The sequence below is a fragment of the Seriola lalandi genome, unplaced genomic scaffold (assembly GCF_002814215.2).
Source record: "Seriola lalandi dorsalis isolate HSWRI2012SDOR001 ecotype SW California unplaced genomic scaffold, Sedor1 jcf7180002054686, whole genome shotgun sequence".
Taxonomy (NCBI): Eukaryota; Metazoa; Chordata; class Actinopteri; order Carangiformes; family Carangidae; genus Seriola; species Seriola lalandi.
Genome location: NW_019525239.1, coordinates 1842018 through 1850377, shown reverse-complemented (window position 1 = coordinate 1850377; position 8360 = coordinate 1842018). Strand labels below are relative to the sequence as shown.

Genomic DNA, 8360 nt, shown 5'->3' with positions numbered 1-8360 from the left:
CCCACCTCAACCACCCACGCACGGTTAATCCTGTGAGGAATGTGGATGTAGATTCAGACTCTGTTACAGAAACTGAAGCTACTGGAAGGTTTGATCTTCATCTTCATCCTCCTCTCAGACCGTCTCTGAGGACCCAAACCCACCTGAAGATCCTGGTCTGACAGAAACCTCAGACCACATGAGTCCAGACCAGCAGCTTTGACCTTCAGATGTAATCAGCTGTTCACTCCTGGTCCTGTCTAGGACCCACAGTGTTCACAGTATTACAGAAATATGAAGCTGTAAACTGGACCAACCTGGTTCCACCAGGATCCAGACTTTAATCAATTTATTTCCCATGAATCAGAGTCTGAGATCTACAGTGAAACCAGACTGTGGCTGATCAGGACTCAGGACTCAATGTGAGTCAATGATAATCACTCTGACAATATGAGCTGACAAGATGTTTTTCTTTCACCCTCATATCCTGCTGCTTCACCGACCCTCTGATCTGGATCTGAGCCTACATCTAGTCTGAGATCTGATCTGGGTTCTGCGGGTTTGACTGCAGAGCAGCTGAAAATAGAAACTTATCTCCTCATCTTGTTGCAGGTTTTGAATTTCAGGACAAGTTTCAACTTCTTCTGGTTGTGAAACATCTTTTGATCAGAATGTTTTAAAGCTGCAGTCAGGTCTACTGCACCGCCTGGACCAAACAGAGGGTTTTACTAGACCTCCAGTCCTGTAACAGTCTGACGGGTTCACATCCAGAACCTGATTGTCTCAGCCTTAAACAGTCCTGCAGTCTTCCTTCAGGTCGGACTCAGTGTGATATTCAGTCCCAACAACTTCCACCAACAAGGCAGGACAGACTGGGAGGAGCCTGACAGACAAAACCCAGGGCATGACAGTCCAGCGTCCATAGAGGTTGTAGTGAGGACATTTCTCCATCAGTGGACGTCACACCTGAGACACAACAGACAAACATTCAATCTCCTGTGTCCTCATGTCTTGTGTCCTGATGTCCTGCATCCTGATGTTCAGTGTCATGATGTCCTGATGTTGAGTGTCCTGATGTTCAGTGTCCTCATGTCCTGATGTCCTGTGTCCTCATGTCCTGATGTCCTGCATCCTGATGTTCAGTGTCCTGATGTTCAGTGTCCCGATGTCCTGATGTCCTGATGTTCAGTGTCCCGATGTCCTGATGTTCAGTGTCCTGATGTCCTGATGTTCAGTGTTCTGATGTCCTGATGTCCTGTGTCCTCATGTCCTCATGTCCTGTGTCCTCATGTCCTGTGTCCTCATGTCCTGCATCCTGATGTTCAGTGTCCTGATGTCCTGATGTCCTGTGCCCTCATGTCCTGATTTCCTGCATCCTGATGTTCAGTGTCCCGATGTCCTGATGTCCTGATGTTCAGTGTCCCGATGTCCTGATGTTCAGTGTCCTCATGTCCTGATGTTCAGTGTTCTGATGTCCTGATGTCCTGTGTCCTCATGTCCTCATGTCCTGTGTCCTCATGTCCTGTGTCCTCATGTCCTGCATCCTGATGTTCAGTGTCCTGATGTTCAGTGTCCTCATGTCCTGATGTCCTGTGCCCTCATGTCCTGATTTCCTGCATCCTGATGTTCAGTGTCCTGATGTCCTGTGTCCTGATGTTCAGTGTCCTGATGTCCTGCATCCTGATGTTCAGTGTCCTGATGTTCAGTGTCCCGATGTCCTGATGTCCTGATGTTCAGTGTCCTGATGTTCAGTGTCCTGATGTCCTGATGTTCAGTGTTCTGATGTCCTGATGTCCTGTGTCCTCATGTCCTCATGTCCTGTGTCCTGATGTCCTGCATCCTGATGTTCAGTGTCCTCATGTCCTGATGTTCAGTGTCCTGATGTTCAGTGTCCTCATGTCCTGATGTTCAGTGTCCTGATGTTCAGTGTCCTCATGTCCTGATGTCCTGTGCCCTCATGTCCTGATGTCCTGCATCCTGATGTTCAGTGTCCTGATGTCCTGTGTCCTGATGTTCAGTGTCCTGATGTCCTGCATCCTGATGTTCAGTGTCCTGATGTCCTGATGTTCAGTGTCCTGATGTCCTGTGTCCTGATGTCCTGATGTCCTGATGTTCTGATGTCCTGTGTCCTGATGTTCTGATGTCCTGATGTCCTGATGTTCTGATGTCCTGCGTCCTGATGTTCTGATGTCCTGATGTTCTGATATCCTGCGTCCTGATGTTCTGATGTCCTGATGTCCTGTGTCCTGTGTCCTGATGTTCTGATGTCCTGATGTTCTGATGTCCTGATGTCCTGCGTCCTGATGTTCTGATGTCCTGATGTCCTGCGTCCTAATGTTCTGATGTCCTGATGTCCTGCGTCCAGATGTTCTGATGTTCTGATGTACTGATGTTCTGATGTCCTGATGTCCTGTGTCCTGATGTCCTGTGTCCTGATGTCCTGATGTTCTGATGTCTTGCGTCCTGATGTCCTGATGTTCTGATGTCCTGTGTCCTGATGTCCTGATGTTCTGATGTCCTGTGTCCTGATGTCCTGCGTCCTGATGTCCTGTGTCCTGATGTTCTGATGTCCTGCGTCCTGATGTCCTGTGTCCTGATGTTCAGTGTCCTGATGTTCTGATGTCCTGCGTCCTGATGTTCTGATGTCCTGATGTTCTGATGTCCTGCGTCCTGATGTTCAGTGTCCTGATTTGTTGGTCTGGTCTCCGGGGTGTTCTCAGTCCGTTCTGTCCCTCTGTCAGGTCTCCATGGTTCCTGCTGGTCTTTCTGATATTTTTCCTGCAGTTTGTGAGTGAAGAACTCTGATCCTTTAATTAAAGGAGCTGTACATTTTGCTATACTACATAGCTAATGTTAGCATTAGCAGCTGTTTACTGACCAGTCTAGAGTAAACATCATTCATTTACTCACCAACATCTGTCTCCAGAGGTGGAGACAAACACAGATGTTAACTCTGGTCTCTACTACATCTTTACTACTACTGAAGTTAGCATGCTAACCAGCTAGCCCCGGCCTGCCTCCTCACTGTAGCCTCCTGATGTATAAATACTTCATCATTCTAAGGTGTTGAGACAAAATTAACTTAAACGTCAAAGTGAAATCTTTGATCCTCGAAGGTCCTGAGAGATAACAGTTTATGAAAACACCTGTACAGGTACACAAACACTTTAATTCACAACTCGAAAATTTTGAATGTTGCTGCTGCTTGGTGCATGAACTTCACTCCTCGTTTCAATCTGCACAAAGGACGTTACTTTCAGTTTCATTCATGTCTTAAAGACTCATCCTGACACTGACCTCAGTCACTGCAGCTCACACTGATGGTTTAAACACAGATGTGTCCCACCAACCACAGCAAGACATGTAAACACACATGTTCATGTATACACACACGTACATGTATACACACACACATGTACATGTATACACACATGTACATGCCTTAACAGAAGTTGATCTGCTATAAAGCTATACCACATCCTATCAGAACCATAAGCGGACCATGATCAGCACAAGATCTTTGTGCACAGATTGTCTGGCTTCTGTGTTTCTGGAGCCAAAAATGTGGACGCACGAGCGGGTTACAAAAAAGACTCACTTCTCTTTTTCTCTGGAAATCAGCTCCCGAATTTATATTGCAGTCGATGGGAGAGGTGGAGGGTTCTCCCATCACTTTGAGGCTCATGTTCAAGGGTGTGTGCTAAGGTAGACACTTTCTGCGAAACAGGACAAATTTGTCTATTATTGAGGAAGCGGTGATGTGTGAAGACTGATGTCATGTGGCCGTGAGGATGAGTTAAACAGAAGTTCTACAGCTTCTCCCTCTCTAGCGATGATGTCATCCACTGGAGCTCTGAACGTTCTGTGCAACACACACCGTCTTAAGATGACACAAAACGTAAACTGAGATTTTGTGTAAACCGTAATAGTTGTAAAAATACAGATTTAACCCAAAACAGTCTCAAGTCTTGTGACACGTTTAACATTTCAATCTTTCAATTTTTCTACGTTGAAGTATGATGCAGCAGTACAGCGTTTGGGTTGTTTTGAATACGTCTCTCCATTCATTCTCTAATGGAATTTTTTTGCCTTTTCTCGCCATTTATGTCGCCATGGTTATTCAAATCGCTAAGAAAAGTCAGTCATAACCATTCCCGATCAAGCCACATGCATTGATATATATAGTGTAGATAAATAAGATGAATAAGTATGCAGAATAATAATATATGCCTTCAATGCTATTGTATAATAATGTGTCTTATTGTATGTCTTATATCACAGTGAAGTGATACCAGTACAGTGTGTGTGTGTGTGTGTGTGTGCGTGTGTGTGTGTGTTTTGACAGCAGTAATCAGCCTGTGTCTCTTTAAACCTGATAATTGATGAGGTTCTGGATGAACTGAGATGAACTTCCTCCAACATGAAGAGGCGTGTCAGAGAGACCAGGAAGTGAAGAGAGACCAGTTCAGACAAGCACCCTCTGAGTGGCTGTTGGTCTGGGTCCAGGACACCTGATCCAGAGGTCCAGTTTCAGGACTGTGTGGGTTTATCAGACCCTGGTTCTCTGAGACAGACCTGAAGGTTCTCACTGAAGCATGAACCCTCCTCATGTACCAGGAATGTGTTTGATTGGCCAACACTGATGACATCACACTGGGTTACTGTGAAAGTCAGTGTTGTGTAATTTCACTGATTAAAATCAACTGTCTGTTGTTAATGAGCATCTTCATCACTGAGCTGCTGCAGAAAGTTTAAATATGAGACTTCAAAACATTCAAGGACTAAAGTCTTTGTGTTGGTTTCTACCCAGAGAAACTATAACTAACTATAATAACTACAGTCAGTTTACTTTACGCCACAAAGCATGACTCAGTGGATCAGACAGATGTAATCAAGCCTTCCATTAGAAAGGCTTTCCTGGGCAGCTTGTGGCTCACTTGGAACAGGGTGTATCACATAGGCTTAGTTCTAACTGCAGCGGCCTTGTGTTCAAGTCTGACGTGTGGCCCTTAGGTGCATGTCATCCACCTGAAGAGTTTTCTAACAGTAACTTCCTGTTTTTTAAAATGGTGTACTAAAGTCTGTAAAATGACAGAAATGATCTGTGAATTAACAGCCAAACTTGACCAGTCCCAGCCTGGTCAGATGCGTACACGAACTGATGAAGCCTCTTGGATGAGAGGTGAAACGTCTTCACAGACAAATAACCTAGTCCAGTTGTTTTCGATTTAAAAAACTCCTTTAGGATACTATGACCTGGACAAATGAGAATATACACAGGCCCCCCAGCCAAACTTGTATTTTAAGCATTATGCCAAAAATAATGATTTACAAGTATTTCCCATTTTTGTAAAGACAAATTACAGTATTATTTCTACAGTATTTTTCTGCTTTCGTAAATTACATACAAATCATGTAAAATGACAGTAATTATCTGTAATTAAAAATGTAGCTTGTTATTATAAAGGTTAATGTCCATACAAACAATTTAAAGATCTTCTCTGTAATTTCAGGGTAAATCTTATTAGTTTTACATTTATGTGACTTCTACATTCAAACTTTGTGATTCTGGATGAAATGTAGCAAATTTTTTTCATCACATCAAACATTCAAACTTCAAACAAGAAAGTTTGAAGTACTGGAATGTATCCCAGCATGCACTGGAAGGAAGTGAAGACAACTCGCTCTTCCTCCTGCTCTGTCTGGCAGGTGTTGCCAGGAGCTTGGAAGTACTTGACACTGGCTTGAGGAAAAAGGTTTTGGATCAAAAATGAATTTTATGTTTGCATGAAATGATAATACACAATATACTTAATCACAAGCATGTACCTGGGATGAAGTGGTTAAGGTGGAAACCAGAAGGCTGACCCCGCCCCTTTGTCAGCCTACCAGTCTCTGTACAGCTGCACCTGCTGGGTCCTGAATGCAGCTGAGGCTCCTCTGTGTCTCCATGTGTCCTGGATGCAGAGAGAATCCAGCAAAGAGACGTCCAGGGTGACGTGGAGATCCTGGATGAGGAGGGCCGTCTCCTACACCCCATGTGTCCTCCTCCAACAGTGGAGACTCCACTCCTCCCAGGAGATCCTCTGGATTTCCCTTCCAGCTCGGACCGCTATGCCTCAATGAGACAATAGGAACCTCCGGGGGTCCACCTCGAAGATGTGGTGTTATCAATCCGGCCACCATCCTGGAGAGCCAACACACCAACATTGGTAACCCAGGCAACTGTTTCAGAAGCAGCAGCAGCTTCTTTGTCACCTGGAGAGAGAGAGAGACAGAGAAAGGTTTCACATGTTAATGAATATTTGTGTGTGATTTTAGTACACACACAGCAGTGGTGTGAAAGCAGCTGTAAGAACATAAACTCTGCCTGAATTACACCTCATCCTAGAGAAACTCCCTGGTGGGACGCACCTGTTGGGAAAGAATACTAGAGATGGCTGTTGGACAGATCAATCAGTTAGACATACAGTGCATTTAGAAAGTTCTCACTTTTTTACATTGTACTATTTAGAATAATCTTGTGAAATTGTTAAATTCATTCATCAATGAACAATGCCAGGGAGCTAGCTGCTAATGCTAATAAGCTACCCCGCCCCTGTGTCGCTTTTAGTTCAAAGCCATAGAGAAAAAAAAAAAAAAAAAAGCTAATGCTAATGATAGCAAACTAGCGGGGTGCTAGTTTGCTATCACTTGCCAGCAAGCCAGCTGTTAATGCTAGAGCTAATGAAAATGGGGGGCTGGTCTATATACTGTACACGAAAACTGCAGCCATGTATATCATTGTTAGCATTATAATTGTAATCAATGTCATTATTGTAGAAAAGAAACTAATCCTGATGATCAGTGCTAATGCAAATGCTAGCTAGCCCACCATTTTATATTTTAAATCTATATATAGCTGCTAATGCTAATGCTAGTAAGCTAGTCCTGCCCCTCTGTTCTGTTTGTCCCTGTTTTTTCAACAATAAAAGGATTTTAAAAAAAGCTAATGTTAATGCTAGCTGCTGATGCTAGCAAGCTAATGCTAGCAAGCTAGCCCCCCCACTTGTTATTTTGCAAATCACCTACTGTTTGTCCCAGATAAACCAATAAAAAAAAGCTAATGCTAATGATAGCAAATTAGCACCCCCACTTGTCATTTTAAAATCTTATAATGAAATTGTTAAATTCATTCATCAATGAAAAATGCCAGCAAGCCAGCTGCTAAGAAAATAAGCTAATCCTGATGATCAGTGCTAATGCAAATGCTAGCTAGCCCACCGTTTTATATTGCAATCTATTGGTAGCTGCTAATGCTATCAAGAAAAAAAAGAAATGCTTATTCCAATTTGTAGTTGTAAATCAAACTTTGTAAACCTGGAAAATAAATCTGCATGAGAAATTCAAGTTTGTGTATGTGAAAACAAATTGTGCTTGTATTTGTTAAGACAGTGTGAATCAAACTGAACAAATGATCAGTGGGGAGGTTAAACAAAGACACAGGGAAAGAAGAAATGCTTTTGTGGACGTCTGTAGAGATAAAGAGCAGAAAACTGTAAAACTCAGTGAGCAACATTCCCAGTGTGAGACACTGACAAGTACAAATTTTGATCCTTGTCACTTCAGTGTCTCACACTGTGGGAACTTTTGACCAGAGTTTGAGTTTTCTTCCCTGTATCGCAACATAGATGTTGACAAAACCATTTCTTTTTTTACAGTGTCTTTGTTCAACCTCAACACTGATTGTTTGTGGAGTTTTGATTCAAACGTTTTAACAAGTACAAATCTCTTTGACACAAGCGCAATTGTTTCACATACGTAAACTTGAATTTCTCTAGCAGATTTATTTCACAGGTTAACAAATGTTGATTTACAACTACAGACATTGGAATTATTTGTTATGGTCACTTTACAAGCTCAAAATCATTTTGACCCTAATTTGAGCCTATATACATGTATGGGATGGAGTCATGTGCATGACTTACCATTTCTTGCTGGTCTCTGGCCTGAGGTGGAGTCTGCCATCCCTATGAAAACATAAAAGGAAAAATAAGGACAAGTCAAGCAGCTGCTCTTTTGACTATGAAATGTTTGAGGCAGTCTAAGGACTTCAGAACATAAGATATAATCATCCACTTAAACCTCATTTAGCATATACTGTAATAAAAAAAGAAGACTATGAATAAATCTGAATAAATGATACATGTGAAGAATTTGTGGCAGAGATTCATATCATATATATAAAAAACACAAATTACTGGTGAGGCAACACAAAGACACTGGAAGAGTGTGTGACACTGAGGTTACAAGTAGAATTTAAATTCAGGTGTGAAAATAGGATCTAAATTCAACTTGTAACCTCCATACATTGGCAGATTTATGAAGGAAAGGGCAAACTG

The 8360-nt window shown here is 42.5% G+C and overlaps 1 long non-coding RNA gene across 1 annotated transcript in view; it reads right to left on the bottom strand.

Annotated features, from left to right (window-relative positions):
* Positions 1 to 8360, bottom strand: part of LOC111667211 (uncharacterized) — an 86307-nt gene that overhangs the window by 74082 nt on the left and 3865 nt on the right. The window lies entirely within an intron of this gene.